Source organism: Erythrolamprus reginae, chromosome 7 (genome assembly GCF_031021105.1).
Source record: "Erythrolamprus reginae isolate rEryReg1 chromosome 7, rEryReg1.hap1, whole genome shotgun sequence".
Lineage (NCBI taxonomy): Eukaryota > Metazoa > Chordata > Lepidosauria > Squamata > Dipsadidae > Erythrolamprus > Erythrolamprus reginae.
This window is the reverse complement of record NC_091956.1, coordinates 70,731,691-70,748,723: the sequence shown is the minus strand read 5'-3', so window position 1 is coordinate 70,748,723 and position 17,033 is coordinate 70,731,691.

Genomic DNA, 17,033 nt, shown 5'->3' with positions numbered 1-17,033 from the left:
TATTTCCCAAGAAGCACTTCATGTTCACACTCCCTTCATATTGTTATTTATGAATAACCAGGCCACAGTAACATGTGAAGATAGAATTCTCTCATTCATTGTGAATTGTGGTTACAAATCATATCTAATTTTCTGTCTCTGTTTTTCCTCTTCCTTTTCAGCATGTCATAACCTAGTGATTAGAAGCTGATGAAATTTAACAGCCATCAGACTGAAGGATCTCATAGATAGCTCGGTCTTTGGGGAAAACTGAATTTTGTTTCTGAGCAAATGCAGTTGATAAATGAAGTATCTATAGTGCATGATTGGTTCTCCCTTCCTGTCACAGGAGTGCTACACTTCCTGTTGTTAGCATGCCTGTCTACATTAAACAGCTTTTGCCAGCAGGCAGCCCATCAGAAGAACCAAATCTGCCTTTGACACATTGGGTGTTCTGTCATCACAAAAAGCTGAAACTACTAACTGAAGTTACTGAAATTAACAATGTTCCAAATACAAATCTAAAGAACAGAATTGAACTATACCTAGCATTTTAATAACTCAGCAAAAATCTTCCTAAACACATTTGATCCTACAATTTTATTTCATGAATTTTATTTATCTTGTTCATTAACTTATTAAGAAAAAAATTAAATTGATAACATTAATATATTTATTGAGTAGATAAATTATCGTAGGAAGCATCCAGGACATACACTTATCTTTAGAACTTATGAAACAAGCTAATTAGTTGATAAATCAGACCGAAGGAAAACAACCTCTGTTGTGGTTAACTATTACACAATATTTCCAATTTCATACTGTTCTAAAATAATGCTTAAGATAATCCAATACTGAATTGAGTCCTATCTGGAAAAGAACATGTCCTAGCTTGCTTTTTAAAGCTGTGGAACAGGAGATAAGATTACTGATAAGCACTGAATAACTGGGATAATTGAGAACATCAAAGAATATAAAACAGAAGCTTTTTTATTATGGAAAAGCCTTTTAATTATGCTTACCGTTCAACCTGTAGAACATCCTAATAACACCAGAATACCTCCAGAACCGCCTTCTACTGCACGAATCCCAGCGGCCGATAAGGTCCCACAGAGTTGGCCTTCTCTGGGTCCCGTCAACCAAACAATGTCGTTTGGCGGGTCCCAAGGGAAGAGCCTTCTCTGTGGCGGCCCCGGCCCTCTGGAATCAATTCCTCCCGGAGATTAGAATGGCCCCCACCCTCCTTGTCTTTCGCAAATTACTCAAAACCCACCTGTATCGCCAGGCATGGGGGAACTAAGACATCTCCTCCAGGCTCTTATATTTTATGTTTGGTATGTATGTGCTGTATGGTTTTTAAATTGGGGTTTTTATATATTTTTATTATTAGATTTGTCCCATTGATATGCTGTTTTTTATTACTGTTGTGAGTCACCCTGAGTCTTCGGAGAGGGGCAGCATACAAATCTAATAATTTATTATTATTATTATTATTATTATTATTATTATTAATGATAATAATTCATAATTATCAATTTAGGCATAGAGGCAAAAAATTATCATATTTTGGGTACATTATGAAAAGATCTAGTTCTTTTGAGAATTCCATAATGCTAGGAAGGATGGAAGGAAAAAGAATAATAAAATAATTGTTCTATCGGGCTCTCTGGTAGACTCCTCCCAAAAATTAACAGGTACAAATTTCAGACACACATACGTTTGAAAATTCAAAACAATGTTCTTTATAATGAAAATTCACTTAAACTAAGCCCACTTTTGGTATAGCAAAGAGCACTTGTCTCTAAACAAACTGGTAATTTGTACAAGTCCCTTATCAGTTCTGTGATGCTTAGCTTGCAGCTGTGAGGCAATTCACAGTCCTTCTTCTTTCACAAAGTGAAACACACTTTGCTCTGGTTTAGTTTCAAAGCGGGAAAAATCAGCACACAAAAGGTCAAAGTCAGTAAAGCAGCCACGAAACACAACGATCAGATAATCCTCCACAATGGCCAAACCCACAGGCTGCTATTTATAGCAGCCTCACTAATTACCACAGCCCCACCCAACCACAGGTGGCCTCATTTTCTTTGATAATAATCTCTCAGTTGTTGTTGCCTATGCATCGCTGTCCGCATGCATGGCTGTATCATTAACTCTTGTTCCGAATCCAAGGAGGAGCTAGATAATTGATCTCCTTCTGAGCTGTCTGCCACACTCTCCTCCTCCCTGTCACTCATGTCTTCTTGATCAGAGGAGCCTTCATCAGCAGATTCCACCGGGGGCAAAACAGGCCTGCAGCATGTGGATGTCTCCCCCACATCCAAAGTCCTTGGGGTAGGAGCTGGGCCAGAGCTAACCACAACAATAATAAGCATAAAGCTGAATGGATTTGATTACAGCGACAATGGATGCATCATTGGATGACCCGAAGAGTCATACATGGAACAACTAATCCTGGAGAAAATCTATCTATGTAACCACTAAGAGTTAATACTGATTTGATGGGCACATAATCAGTCAAAGAAGCTGCTATGCTTGAACTTAGTTGTCTTAGTCACTTGACACCACATAGCTAGATAAGTACAGTAATACCTCATGATACGAACTTAATTGGTGCAAGGAGGAGGTTCGTAAGACGAAAGGTTCGTAAGACGAAACATTGTTTCCCATAGGAAACAATGTAAAGTCAATTAATCCGTGCAACCAAAAAACCCTCCGCAAAAAAACGGCTTTCGGCGACTGCTGGGAAGCCACGCGGCTGTTTTAAAAGGTGACAGCTGGCCTGGGGGGCTTCCCAGCACCCCCCCAAACCTGGGTTCGGGGTTCAGAGGGGTGCTGGCAAGCCCCCCAGGCCGGCTGCAACCTTTTAAAACACCCGCGCCGCTTCGCAGCTGTCTCCTGAAGCCGAACGCTAAAGCCGAACTTCCGCGTTCGGCTTCGGGAGACAGCTGCGAAGCGGCGCAGGTGTTTTAAAAGGTCGCAGCTGGCCTGGGGGGCTTCCCAGCAACCTCCCGAACTGAACCCAGGGTTCAGCAAAATTTTGCCTCTTCTTACGAATTTTGTTCAAGTTACGAACCGGCGTTCGGGAGGCTTCTGGGAAGCCCCGCCGCCCGGCTGTCACCTTTTAAAACAGCCGTGCGGCTTCCCAGCAGTCTCCGAACGCCGGTTCGTAACTCAAAAAAAGTTCGTAAGAAGAGGCAAAATTTTTCTGAATCCCGGGTTCGTATCACGAGTTGTTCGTAAGACGAGGGGTTCGTATCTTGAGGTACCACTGTATATTTATTGACACCTTTATTTATTTATTTGAAGACATATTAAACAGTGAGTGTCAGTGTAAGGGAGCAGTTCCCTGTTATAATTATGGCATTTTAAAAACTATTGCTTTTTCTGCCCTGCATAACATTCTAGCCAAATGTTTTCTGACATAATTGAAATCTCTGTCCTCAGAGTTTCTGTTTCTATCTGTCCCATTATTGGGGAGAATGCTTTTCTTTTCTTTCTTTTTTTGCCAAGAATTTTTTTTTTAGTTTTCACTCCAATCACATATGCAAAATAACATACCATCAATCTTGAAGTACATTACAATAATTATTTTTTAAAACTTTGGTATTCATGATCCAATGCTGCCTCCAATACAATTGCTGCACGAATACCAGTGACCAGTTAGGTCCCACAACTAAACAATGTCATTTGGTGGGACCCAGGGGAGGAGCCTTCTCTGTGGCGGCCCCGGCCTTTTGGAACCAACTCCCCCCAGAGATTAGAATTGCCCTCAGCCTCCTTGCCTTTCATAAGCTTCTTAAAGCCCACCTCTGCCGTCAGGCATGGGGGAACTGAGATATTCTTTCCCCCTAAGCCTTTACAATTTATGCATGGTATGTTTGTATGTATGTTTGGTTTTATAATAAGGGGTTTTTCAGTTGTTTAGTATTGGATTGTTACATGCTGGTTTTTTGTCACTGTTGTTAGCCGCCCCAACTCTGCGGAGACGGGCGGCTTACAAATCCAAAAAACCCCCCAAAAACCAACCAACCAAACAAACAAACAAACAAATAAATAAATAGACATCTGGACAAGAATAATTACTCAAATTTCTTATGTGTATTTTAAAAGCTATTAACTAATGCGGCTGGTTAGGTCCCACAGAGTTGGCCTGCTCCAGGTCCCGTCAACCAGACAATGTCATTCGTTGGGGCCTAGGGGAAGAGCCTTCTCTGTGGGGGCACCGAACCTCTGGAATCAGCTCCGCCCAGAGATTCGTACGGCCCCCACCCTCCTCGTCTTCCGCAAGATCCTTAAGATTCACCTATGTCGCCAGGCTTGGGGCAATTAGACCTTGCCCCTCTAACTAATAAATGTGATACATGGTGTGATTGTATTGTATGATAGTGTTTTACATAGGGTTTTTAGTCGTATTTTTTAATATATTAGATTTGTTCTATATGCTTGTTTTATATTTATTCTGTGAGCTGCCCTGAGTCTTCAGAGACAAATACAAATCTAATAAATTGAATTGAATTAATACAATTGTTAAATTTCTCCTTTTCTAATTAAATCTAATCATTTAGGCCATAGTGCTTCAATCTTCTCCATCTATCCTTAACAACAATTTCATGTATATTTATCACCATTACTTTTATAATAATTGCCCTTAAAAAAGAAACAAAAATTCCCAATCATATCAACTAAATCCTAAATTTTATCTAACTATTACATGGATCAAGAATGCTTTTCTTTAAACCAAAAAGAAAAAAAAACTACCCCACCCCCAAAACTTTCTTCAACTTCACTACTCTGCGTTTGGAGAGTCCCAAGAAATACTATTTATTATCCATATTTTAAACATAAACTTTACTGTGATATGTTTCAACTTTGTCCAATGTCATTGGCACTATTGTTTTCTCTAAAATCATTTTTAGGACTACTACTTTTTATGCAAAGGTTTCATGATAGAGAAGCTACTTTTTCACTGTTTAATAAATATTTCTTCAACTCATTATTAAAGAGTAATTAAGAGTTCTGTCTCTAAGTGTCATTGTTCCACATTGGGAAAGAACAGTTCCAGCCCTAAGCTTGAAGAAGTACTATGCATCCTGGCACTAGATTATTATTTGGCTGGTCACAAGCAATTATTTGGGTGTTGGAAGAGCAATGAAAAAAGACAGGGCAATATTGCCAATATTTGGCAGTATTTTATCCACATTACAAATATTTATACTGCGTTTACAGTGTAAACATGCAAAATTCTCACGGTTTTACTATATTAATGTTTGTGCTTCACAGTGCATAATGAAACCTGGCACTAAGAAGCTTGCTGAGACGTGTAATGTAACTTTTAAACTCTATTTGGGTAATACTCCTTTGAGTCAAAGAATAATTTATCTTTACTTGAGTGAAGCTGAATAACGAGACTTCCTCTGTGATTTTATTTATTGTATTTCATGGTTCCAACATTAAGATGGCTTATTTCTTAAAATTACATTTTAGTACATACAATAATAATATATAAGATTACTTTAAAATATTCCTTACTTCCTTTCTTTTATTCATCCATTAGGACTCTGCTGATGTGTGTGTTGGCAGGACACATGATACATCTAAAAATTGAATAGAAGGAGATCAGACATGTTGCGAAGCCAGCAACAGAAACATTAAACCAGAAAAATTAAGATCAAGTGGAGAAAAAAATGCACTGAAAAATTTCCCTTTGGTGTACTTATATAACAGGTAGTTGGGCAGCAGAATGTATACTGCTCACCTTTCATGCTAATTATACATTCTTCCTGGTCATGTGACTCAGAGAGGAACATATGAAACCCACCCTGTGCTTCCTATTAACAGAAATGCATAAGAAATGCAACTTGAGGAGAAAGCAAACACACATACAAAAAGTCCTTACTTATTTAACTGTAGTATTTTAAATGTTTTTTAAGTAATAACTCTGTAGTCATCTACTTTGCCAAATTAAAGAGCAGCAAGGAGTAAAAGTATTCTGGAAGATGAGAGGAGAGTGGGAAAGATAAATATCTCCGGGATCGCCTGCTGCTGCACGAATCCCAGCGACCGGCTAGGTCCCACAGAGTGGGCCTTCTCTGGGTCTCGCCAACTAAACAATGTTGTTTGGCAGGACCCAGGGGAAGAGCCTTCTCTGTGGCGGCCCCGACTCTCTGGAATCAACTCCCCCCAGAGAGTAGAATTGCCCCCACCCTCCTTGCCTTTTGTAAACTCCTTAAAACCCACCTCTGCCGTCAGGCATGGGGGAATTGAGACATCTCCCCCAGGCCTATACAGTTTATGCATGGTATGTTTGTGTGTATGTTTTTGCTTTTTAATAAGGGGTTTTTAGTGACTTTTAAATTATTAGATTTGTTATACATTGTTTTATTGTTGTTGTGAGCCACCCCGAGTCTACGGAGAGGGGCGGCATACAAATCTAATAAATAATAATAATAATAATAAATCATGTTACCATCTTCCTTTTGTTTAAGCTTCCAGAAAGCTGCTACTTTCTTCTCGTCTGTTACATTGTGTGAAGATTCTTCCCTTGGATTGTTTTTTTCTGCCTGAGATATGACAGAGAAAGACTTGGCCTGTTTTACCTAAATTCCTAAATATAGACCAATATTCAACTTATTTTCAGTATAATATTTGAATTAATATTCAAATGAACATTAAAAACATATCTGGCTTTTAACTGAACTTTTTCAACTGAACTGTTGTCTTGGAAAAGATAAGAAGATAAAATGTAGGCTGCACTTGACTTTGATTTATGTGGAAAGGCATGTGGACAAATTCTGATCTCTCATAAGTTATCAGCCTTTAGATGAGTTATATTCTCCTTCCATCACCCATAGCAATGTGTGATAGGATTTATAGTCCAACACCTCTGAAACATGCAAAATTGGGACAGGTGGCCATGTTAGGTTTGCTAGTGATGTGCTAGTCTTGACCATATAACTGCCGGCTTTAGGATTCAAGTGATATTTCACAAAATTCTTTTTCCTGCGTCTGTTATTTTATCTGCTAAAGTGAAGTCGGTTGTTCTATTTTTCACACATTTTTTGCCGTGGTAAAAATGTGTTAATAATCCAGCTGCTACACTGCATTTTACCATTCTATTTTTTCTTGCATGTAATTGTACTCTTAATTAGATAGGAGTGAATTAATATCATTTTACAGAGATGATCAAAGACTACAATTAATTAAATGGTTTCATTAACAAGTGAAACAATCATTACGTTAAATACTGGGTCTCCTTTGTTGTGACAGCAAAAACGGGCTGTATTTCCCAGAAGTTACATTCCGTTCACAATTATCATCTCTTTAGACTAGCAAGAATTAATTCCAACTCCTTTTTTCCACAATATACGAGAAAGTCAAGGAAACAACCACTACGATCAGGTTAAAGTTCTGGTTTAGATTACAGATTACAGGAGAATTTACTGCAAAAGTCATTGCTCCTTGTTTTGTATTTAAAGTTCTGAAAGAGCTTGGCAGAGACTTCCATGAACTATGCGCTCCTTATTTGGAAATAATATAGTCCGCAGAAAGATAGAAGAGGAGAATTTCACATTTAGGGCTTGAAGAGCTAAAGCAATTTGACGTCCTGGTTAGGGGAAAAGATGGTGATAAAACTCTAAAGTTAAAACTCCTTATATGATTGTTTCATAGGAGGCTGGAGACTTTCAATTTTGAAACATAGAAACATAGAAGACTGACGGCAGAAAAAGACCTCATGGTCCATCTAGTCTGCCCTTATACTATTTCCTGTATTTTTTATCTTACAATGGATATATGTTTATCCCAGGCATGTTTAAATTCAGTTACTGTGTACATAGTTCCCTCTAAGCTGAGCAGTGAACAATCACTCACTTAAAAATCATCATCAACTCAGAGTTTTCCAAACCTGCCCAGAAACCGAGAGGGAAAGAGTGAGAGGGAAGGAGAGAGAGAGGAAGAGAGAGAAACAGATAGAAAAAAGAGAGGAAGGAAAAGAGAAAGAAAAAGAATGGGAGTAAGGAAGAGAGAAAGAAAATCAAAATCTAGTTTGAAACTAGCTCAACTATTTAAGTGGCATTTTGATATTGATAGAGTTGCCCTATTATGAGCTCACTGTTATAGACACACAGTACAGTATTTTATTTTGAAATTCTCTGAGGCAAAACAGGGTGGGTTTTTTGTTTGTTTGTTTGTTTGTTTGTTTGTTTGTTCGTTCGTTCGTTCGTTTATTTATTTATTTATTTATTTATTATTTCTGTGCTGCCCAGTCCCGAAGGGACTGCCGCTCAGACACTATACTTTTCTGCCCCCCCAAAAAAAAATTAGAGGGAACACTGACTGTGTATTTCCCTACCACGTCTGCTGGAAGTTTGTCCCAGTAAAATAATATTTTCTCATGTTGCTTTTGATCTTTCCCCCAACTAACTTCAGATTGTGTCCCCTTGTTCTTGTGTTCACTTTCCTATTAAAAACACTTCCCTCCTGGACCTTATTTAACCCTTTGACATATTTAAATGTTTCGATCATGTCCCCCCTTTTCCTTCTGTCCTCCAGACTATACAGATTGAGTTCATTAAGTCTTTCCTGATACGTTTTATGCTTAAGACCTTCCACCATTCTTGTAGCCCGTCTTTGGAACCGTTCAATTTTGTCAATATCTTTTTGTAGGTGAGGTCTCCAGAACTGAACACAGTATTCCAAATGTGTTCCATTCTGGAGACCTCACCTACAAAAAGATATTGAAAGACTTCTTCCTAACATGTCTCTGAGAATCATCTGATTTCTGCACATCTCAACTGCATATGAACATTTGATTAAAAAACCCCAAACCCTTATACATGAACCTACTGTATCTTTTGCTCATTAACAAAAAAAACCAGGCACTGATAAACAGTTTATTTTTTTGTTTCTGGAATGTTTCTTGCCGAAGCAGAGAATCAGAAGGACATCCTGACAGCTGTAAAAGAGACAGTACAGAAAGGTTATGGAGATAATGTTGGTTTCTTGCTACTTCTTGCAATGGAAAGAAAACAATTAGTGTTGGATCATTTGAAAAACCACAAAGCTATGGATGAGCGATGAAAAGCTGTTTGGACAAAATTGTTGATATTGCTGGATTTTGTTTTTATTTGTGTGTTGTGGCTGCAGGATATAAGTTCCTTAGAGCAGGGATTTTCAACCTTTTCTGAGTCGCGGCACATTTTTTACATTTACAAAATCCTGGGGCACACCACCAACTAAAATGACACAAAATGACGCTCTAACACGGTACATATTATACATATAGTTAATAATATTTATTTATTTATTTATTTATCTATCTATCTATCAACGTCCTTCCAGTCAACGACTACTTCAGCTCCAACCGCAACAACACAAGAGCACACAACAGATTCAAACTTAATATTAACTGCTCCAAACTTGACTGTAAAAAATATGACTTTAACAATCGAGTTAAACACAATAGTGTCAACTCCCAACCCCCAACACTTCTCCCTTAGACTCTCCACGATTGACCTCTCCAGGTTCCTAAGAGGCCAGTAAGGGGCGTATATAAGTGCACTGATGTGCCTATTGTCCCCTGTCCAATTGTCTTTCCTTATCTCATATATCATATATATTCTCTCCTTATCTATATATATATCATATATATTCTCTCCTTATCTCTTATATCATATATATTCTCTCCCTCCCATCTACTTCTCTTCTTTTTACTTTCTATCGTTATATATATTACTTAATGTCTATTCTCTTCCATATGTATTGTATATTGGACAAAGAATAAATAAATAAATAAATAAATAATATCTATCTATCTATCTATCTATCTATCTATCTATCTATCTATCTATCTATCTATTTATTGGATTTGTATGCCGCCCCTCTCCGTGGACTCGGGTCGGCTAACAACAGGGATAAAACAACATGTGACAATCCAATAGTAAAACAATTAAAAACCCTTATTATAAAACCAAACAGGCATACAAAACATACCATGCATAAATTGTAAAGGCCTAAGGGGGAAAGAATCTCAATTCCCCCATGCCTGATGGCAGAGGTGGGTTTTAAGAAGCTTACGAAAGGCGAGGAGGGTGGGGGCAATTCTAATCTCGGGGGGGAGTTGGTTCCAGAGGGCTGGGGCCGCCACAGAGAAGGCTCTTCCCCTGGGTCCCGCCAAACGACATTGTTTAGTCGACGGGACCCAGAGAAGGCCCACTCTGTGGGACCTAACTGGTTGCTGGGATAGTTTCTAAATGTATTTATACTCACTTAGTGTATTTATACTAAATGTATTTATACTCATTTAGTGTATTTATACTAAATGTATTTATACTCACTTAGTGTGAAACGTGGGCCTATTTCAATGTATACAAAAGGGATATGCTGGCAGGAGTGGTAGAAAGACACACACAAAGCTGTTCCTCAACAGTTCTAAGTCTCTCTCTGTATTTAGTTTTTATCGCAGTCAAGCTTGGGAAGCTGAGCTCACATAGATATGTGGTTGAAAATGGGATCAATGTCAAAATCGCTTTGTTGGCCAGAATGGGGAGCTCCTTGGCAACAGATAGCCAAAAACTGTCCAAAGGAAGATCAGAAAACTTTAGCCTTAAACCACGATTAGAAATCGGAACCATGGGGAGGAGTAGCTGCTTCAGCTACTCGCCGCGGCCACACAATTACAAGTGCACGGCAGATCAAGCGGGGACCTTTTTGGGTGTGGATGAGAGGCGGCCTGCTATTGGTTCATCGCTTGTGGTCGGGATGAATCCTAGAAGGTGATTGGTCAGTGAGCATTCGCTGTGCCTCCACTCTTCCTGTCGCTGATAGCTGGAGGGATTGTGAGGGGAATGTTTATGTTTGAATGGAGGAGGATGGTGGCAGGTCGGATAAATGGCCTCCGCGGGCCGTAGTTTGGGGACCCATGTTTAATTTCCCCACAGCACACCTGACTATGTCTCACGGCACACTGGTTGAAACACTGCCTTAGAGTACAAGAAGCCTGGATCTTTATTTCTATCCACCTTTGCCTATCCCATTCTTCACAATAAGGTGAAAATTTTGAAAATTAGTAGAGCAGTAAAATTATCAAGTAGAACAAGATCTATATGAATGCTTAAGGATGCATGCTATTGTTGTGGTTAGCTCTGGCCCAGCTCCTGCCCCAAGGAATGCGGAGGTGGATGTGGGGGAAACATCCACATGCCACAGGCCTGTTTTGCTCCCAATAGAATCTGACGACAAAGTCTTCTCTGACCAAGGAAGCATGAGTGACAGGGAAGAGGGGAGTTTGGCAGACAGCCCAGGAGAAGATCAATCTTCCTTATCATCCCTGGATTCTGAACAAGAACTTATGACAGACCCACGCATGCGGAGAGTGATGCGTAGAAGAGAACAACTGAAGGATTATTACAGGAGATAAGTGAGGCCACCTGTGGTTGGGTGGGGCTGCTGTAATTAGTGCTACAGATAAAAAGAGCAGCGTGCTGATTTAGCCTTGTGGAAGTTTATCTGATTCATAGTTTCGTCAAGGTCATGGTTTTGCTGTTTCCTTGTTCAAGACTGTGTGTGGACTTTCTGGACTTTGGAATTGGACTCAGTTTCCCAGTTACTGGGTGAGAAATTGGATTGCATGTAGCCTGTGCCTTGTGTGTATCATAAAATCCCTTTGACATTTTAAAAGGGAGTTTTTTCTGCTTTTCTGTTGATAAAGACTTTTGGTTTTCCTTCTATTGTGTGGTGTGCGTCTTTCTGGACTAATTACCCTGTAATTATGAGTGGTTGGGACCCCCGCGCAGCCTTAGAATCCCAGCCGCCAAGGCCTCCCCCCCCCCAGCCACTCACCCACAGTGGAACCTCACCACCGGCTCCAGCAGACACCGCGAGCCCATGACTGTGCATGCGTACATCTATAAAATATAATATATAAAAACCCACAATGCACCGAATCCGCAAAAGGTGAACCATGAAGTGGCGAGGGAACACTGTACCTCCTGATAAGTGGCTTGAGTTTCATATCCCTGATTCGGTTGAATTTGAAAGTGATGTGTGGCATCAAGAGTTGTTTACATGATATTAAGGTTAAAATTTTAAAAAATGAAGAACTCATTCTTCATCAAAATGAAGAATTATCCGGTACAGAAAAATGAACGCTGTATTTATAGACCCAGTGTCATGGCCAACTCTCTGTGCAACTTTGTCAGACAACAAAAAAACGGAGGTGGGTGGAAATGGAATGTATGGGTGGCTGGGAGGGAATTGAGGGATTTATGTGCACAGTCTGTGGCCTAAGAGAATCTTGGCATCTCAAGGTCGAACAATGAGAACCTTTTGAGCTGAGCTTCCAAAAACACAAAAAAAATTGCACTGGATTGGTGGACAATGGATAGTGGATGGCTGGGAGGGGAAGAGTATTTTAACTATACAATTTTTTGCATGAGAACTTAAAACTGTTTTTGCTTCTACTGTGCCTGTATTTATTTATTTATTTGTTTGTTTGTTTGTTTATTTATTTATTTTGTCCAATACACAATGAGGGTTTTAGTGGGTATATATCAATATACACATAGTAAAATACATGATGAAGGTTATAGAGGAGATACTCATAGTAAAATATATTTAAGAAATAATAGAAAAGAAGATATAGTAATAGAATATATCAATGAAAAAATAGAAGAAGAGATATAGGAATAGAGGAAAGGTATAGGAGATATAGGAGAGCAATAGGACAGGGGACGGAAGGCACTCTAGTGCACTTGTACTCGCCCCTTACTGACCTCTTAGGAATCTGGATAGGTCAACCGTAGATAATCTAAGTGTAAAGTGTTGGGGATTTGGGGATGACACTATGGAGTCTGGTAATGAGTTCCATGCTTCGACAACTCGGTTACTGAAGTCATATTTTTTACAGTCAAGTTTGGAGCGGTTAATATTAAGTTTAAATCTGTTGTGTGCTCTTGTGTTGTTGTGGTTGAAGCTGAAGTAGTCGCCGACAGGCAGGACGTTGCAGCATATGATCTTGTGGGCAATACTTAGATCTTGTTTAAGGCATCTTAGTTCTAAACTTTCTAGGCCCAGGATTGGATGAGTGAAGGGCTCTTCTGGTGAAGTATCTTTGGACATTTTCAAGGGTGTTAATGTCTGAGATGCGATATGGGTTCCAAACAGATGAGCTGTATTCGAGGATGGGTCTGGCAAAAGTTTTGTAAGCTCTGGTAAGTAGTGTGAGATTGCCAGAGCAGAAGCTATGTAGGATTAGGTTTACAACTCTTGAAGCCTTCTTGGCTATATTGTTGCAGTGGGCTTTGGCACTTAAATCTTTTGTTATTAGTATACCAAGGTCTTTAACCGAGTGGGGATTATCTGTGATAATTTGATTATTCAGTTCATATTTGGAGTTCAGATTCTTCTTCCCAATGTGTAGGACAGAGCATTTGCTAGTTGAGATTTGGAGTTGCCATGTGTTATCTATCAGTAAAGTTATACTCTTAGTAAAATTATGTCCCAGGAGTTCCTTTTGCTGCAGATACCAATGAGATGGTTGACACATAACTTTGAGCAGAGCTTGTCAAAACAGTGAAGACATGGATAATATTTTCGAAGTGAATCAGGTCTTATGTTAATAGTGTAATAGTTTCAATTCTCTTTTTAGTATTTCCCGTGTCTTAAAAACAAAAATGCAAGGGAGCAAAAGTAGAAACTTAAATGCATTCTATGCCATTTAAATGGGATCCTGCATTTTGTTTCAGTAATCAAACAATTGCTCCCCCTTAGTACTCAGCTACTCAGGAAGAGAAAATATAATAGAAAATCTGACTCTGTTCTGGTTTAAGTGTTAATAATCATGCCTGGACTTTGTTGAATTAGAAATCTAAGTTGTATATGACAGTTAATGGCGCATGAAGAAAGCATGTCCCCCCCCCCCCCCCGTATATTTGCTTTTGGAATAATCTTGACAATTCTAGCTATGTGCATTAAAATTCCTTTGGTGAATTTGATTTTATTTATATAATTGTTTAGTTGTCTCTGATCTGAGTCTGACCCTTGGGATCTCCTTTGTTGTACATATCATTATTCTTATTATGAGCAGTCTTACATGGTTAGCTCAAAACCTTTGTCTGAATAAATAGCAACAGACTAGGTAATTGTGACCTAAAGCCACGATTTTGTAATTTTGGTACAGTGTACAAGGAACCATTAATCTAAATAGAAATCATAACTCTTCATGCAGTTATTGCCAATTGCTAATGTTAATAGATTGTCTGTATTTATTTTTGATTGACACAATCTTATGGTCACCCACCTTATATATCCATATGGGTATTTTAGCTCAGCAAAGAAACAGTGAAACTAAGATTCTGGCATCGCCTATTTTGTATAGCTCCTTTCACATTCCTGGTCTGATGGCTCCCAATATCACTACATCGGACATCCTACATTTTGTTTATTCAAGTTGTATAGTAGTAGTAGTAGTTGTTGTAGTAGTAGTAATAATAATGGTAATGGTAATGGTAATAGTAATAGTAATAGTAATGTTTTGTCTCTCCATTAGCCCATCTACCAGTGGCAAAGAACTGATGGGATCATAAGCCTGAAAAGGTGGTCGAAAATGAGCAAGCAAAACTACTATGGGACTTCCGACTTCAGACTGATCAAATTTTGAAACAAAATACAGCAGACATCATGATTGAGGAGAAAAAGAAAGTATGGATCATCGACATCGCAATCCCAGGAGACAGAAGAATTGAGGAGAAGCAGCTAGAGAAATTAGCGAAATACGAGATTTAAAAATCGAGCTGCAACGACTCTGGCATAAGCCAGTGAAAGTGGTCCCAGTGGTCCTTGGCATGCTGGGTGCAATGCCAAAGGATCTCAGCAGACATTTGAAAACCATCAGAATTGACAAAATCTCCATCTGTCAATTGCAAAAGGCTGCCTTACTGTGATTGGCACACATAATTTGCCGCTACATCATGTAGTCCTAGGTGCTTGGGAAGTGCCCGACTGGTGATGAAATATGAAATCCAGCATAGTGATCTCATTTTCTGTGTTGTATTGTTGAAATAATAATAATAATAATAATAATAATAATAATAATAATAATGATGATGATAATGATGATGATGTAACAGTTATACCCATTGTCATCAGAGTACTTGGTACCATGTCCAAGAATTTTACAAAATACATAAAGAAAATGCAAAAAACTATGCTACTCAGAACATCATATATCTTAAGAAGATACTTGGTTGATACTTAGGATTTTGGCAGCAACCCCTAACAACCATCAGCACCATCAGTCAATGATATTTGTGATATATTTTTAAATGTTCAGTTGACTGAATTTTATGTTTAATGAATAAAAAAGATATTAAAAATAAAAAGTAATACGAGCTTCTATTTGATTACAGGATTGCAATTGTTCCAATTTTCTGAAAGGGACCATGAAAAGAATGGATGATGCAGATGAATACCATATGCAACAAAGGGAAAAGAAATATAATAAATAAACAAATTTAAGTCAGGATTGTCCTTTTGGCAAGAGGTCCAAACATAAAGAACAGTAACTGGAACAGACTTTAATCTAACAAAGATTAAAGCACACACAAGGCCTACACTGAAAAATTAGCTTGACTTGAAATACAGGGGAATAATTTGTGTACTAAGAGAAATCTTAGGTTGTTCAGTTCTTATTAAACTGGAGCTTTGGTGACACAGTGGTTAGAATGCAGTTCTGCAAGCTACTTTTACTGATCATTGGGTGCCAGCAGTATGGCAGCTTGAATCTCACCAGGCTCAAGGTTGATTCAACCTTCCATCCTTCTATGGTGGGTAAAATCAGGACCCAGATTGTTGGGAGCAATAGGCTGATTTTGTAAACTGCTTAGAGAGGGCTGTAAAGCACTTTGAAACGGTATATAAGTCTAAGTGCTATTGCTATGAGTATAACAATTTAAAACAGAGTTATTCAATCTTTCTTATTATTAGAAATGGAAGTGGTAATTTCATGTTCCATAATGGCCTGTACATTTAGGCAGTGATAGTTTTTTGTTTTTTTTTAAAGACAAGCTTTAAGTTAGTAATGGTACCTCGTGATACGAACCCCTCATCATACGAACTTTCTGAGATACGAACCCGGGGTTCGAAAAAATTTTGCCTCTTCTTACGAACTTTTTCCACCTTATGAACCCACCCGAATGCCGAACCCAGAGGTTCGGCAAAAGTTCAGGTTCAGGTTGGGGTGGCTGCCGAGAAGCCCCCCGGCTGTTTCAAAAGGCAACAGCTGGGCGGCGGGGCTTCTCGGCGGCCACCCGAACCAGAACCCAAACTTTTGCCGAACTTCCGGGTTCGGCATTCGGGAGAACGCTGAGAAGCACCCAGCTGTTTCAAAAGGTGACAGCCGGGCGGCGGCACCCAGCAGAGCGCCGTTTTTGCATTGTTTTTTTTTTGCTCGCACGCATTAATTGATTTTACATTGTTTCCTATGGGAAACATTGCTTCGTCTTACGAACTTTTCGCCTTACGAATCTCCTCCGGGAACCAATTAAGTTCGTAAGATGAGGTATTACTGTATTTTATAGTCCTTGGTCCATACAATAGCCCAGAAGACTAGAGCACCCTCTAAATCAGTGGTTCTCAATCTGGGAGTCAAGACCCCTTTGGGGGGTGTCAAATGACCATTTCACAGGGGTTGCCTGAGACCATGGGAAAATAAAAATTTCCCATGGTGTTAGGAACTAAAGCTTCTATTCTGGTGTCTTGGAACATATTTTTACAATCTGACCAGGGGCGGGCTGCCCCCGGTAAGCCTGGGATTGCCATTCGGGTAGCGGAAACAGTGATGTGTGTGCATCTGCACGCCCTCGCACACACCCACATGAGATTTTGCTTCTGTGCATGCGCAGAAGAAAAGAAATCGGTGAAAATTTATGAAATTTCATGCACGTCCGATATTTCTGCAATTTGGGGGCTCGGTAAAAATCGATAAAAATTGGCAAAATCTCATGCATGTGAGCATCCTCACGTGATGTTTCTGTGATTTTCATTGATTTCTTTGT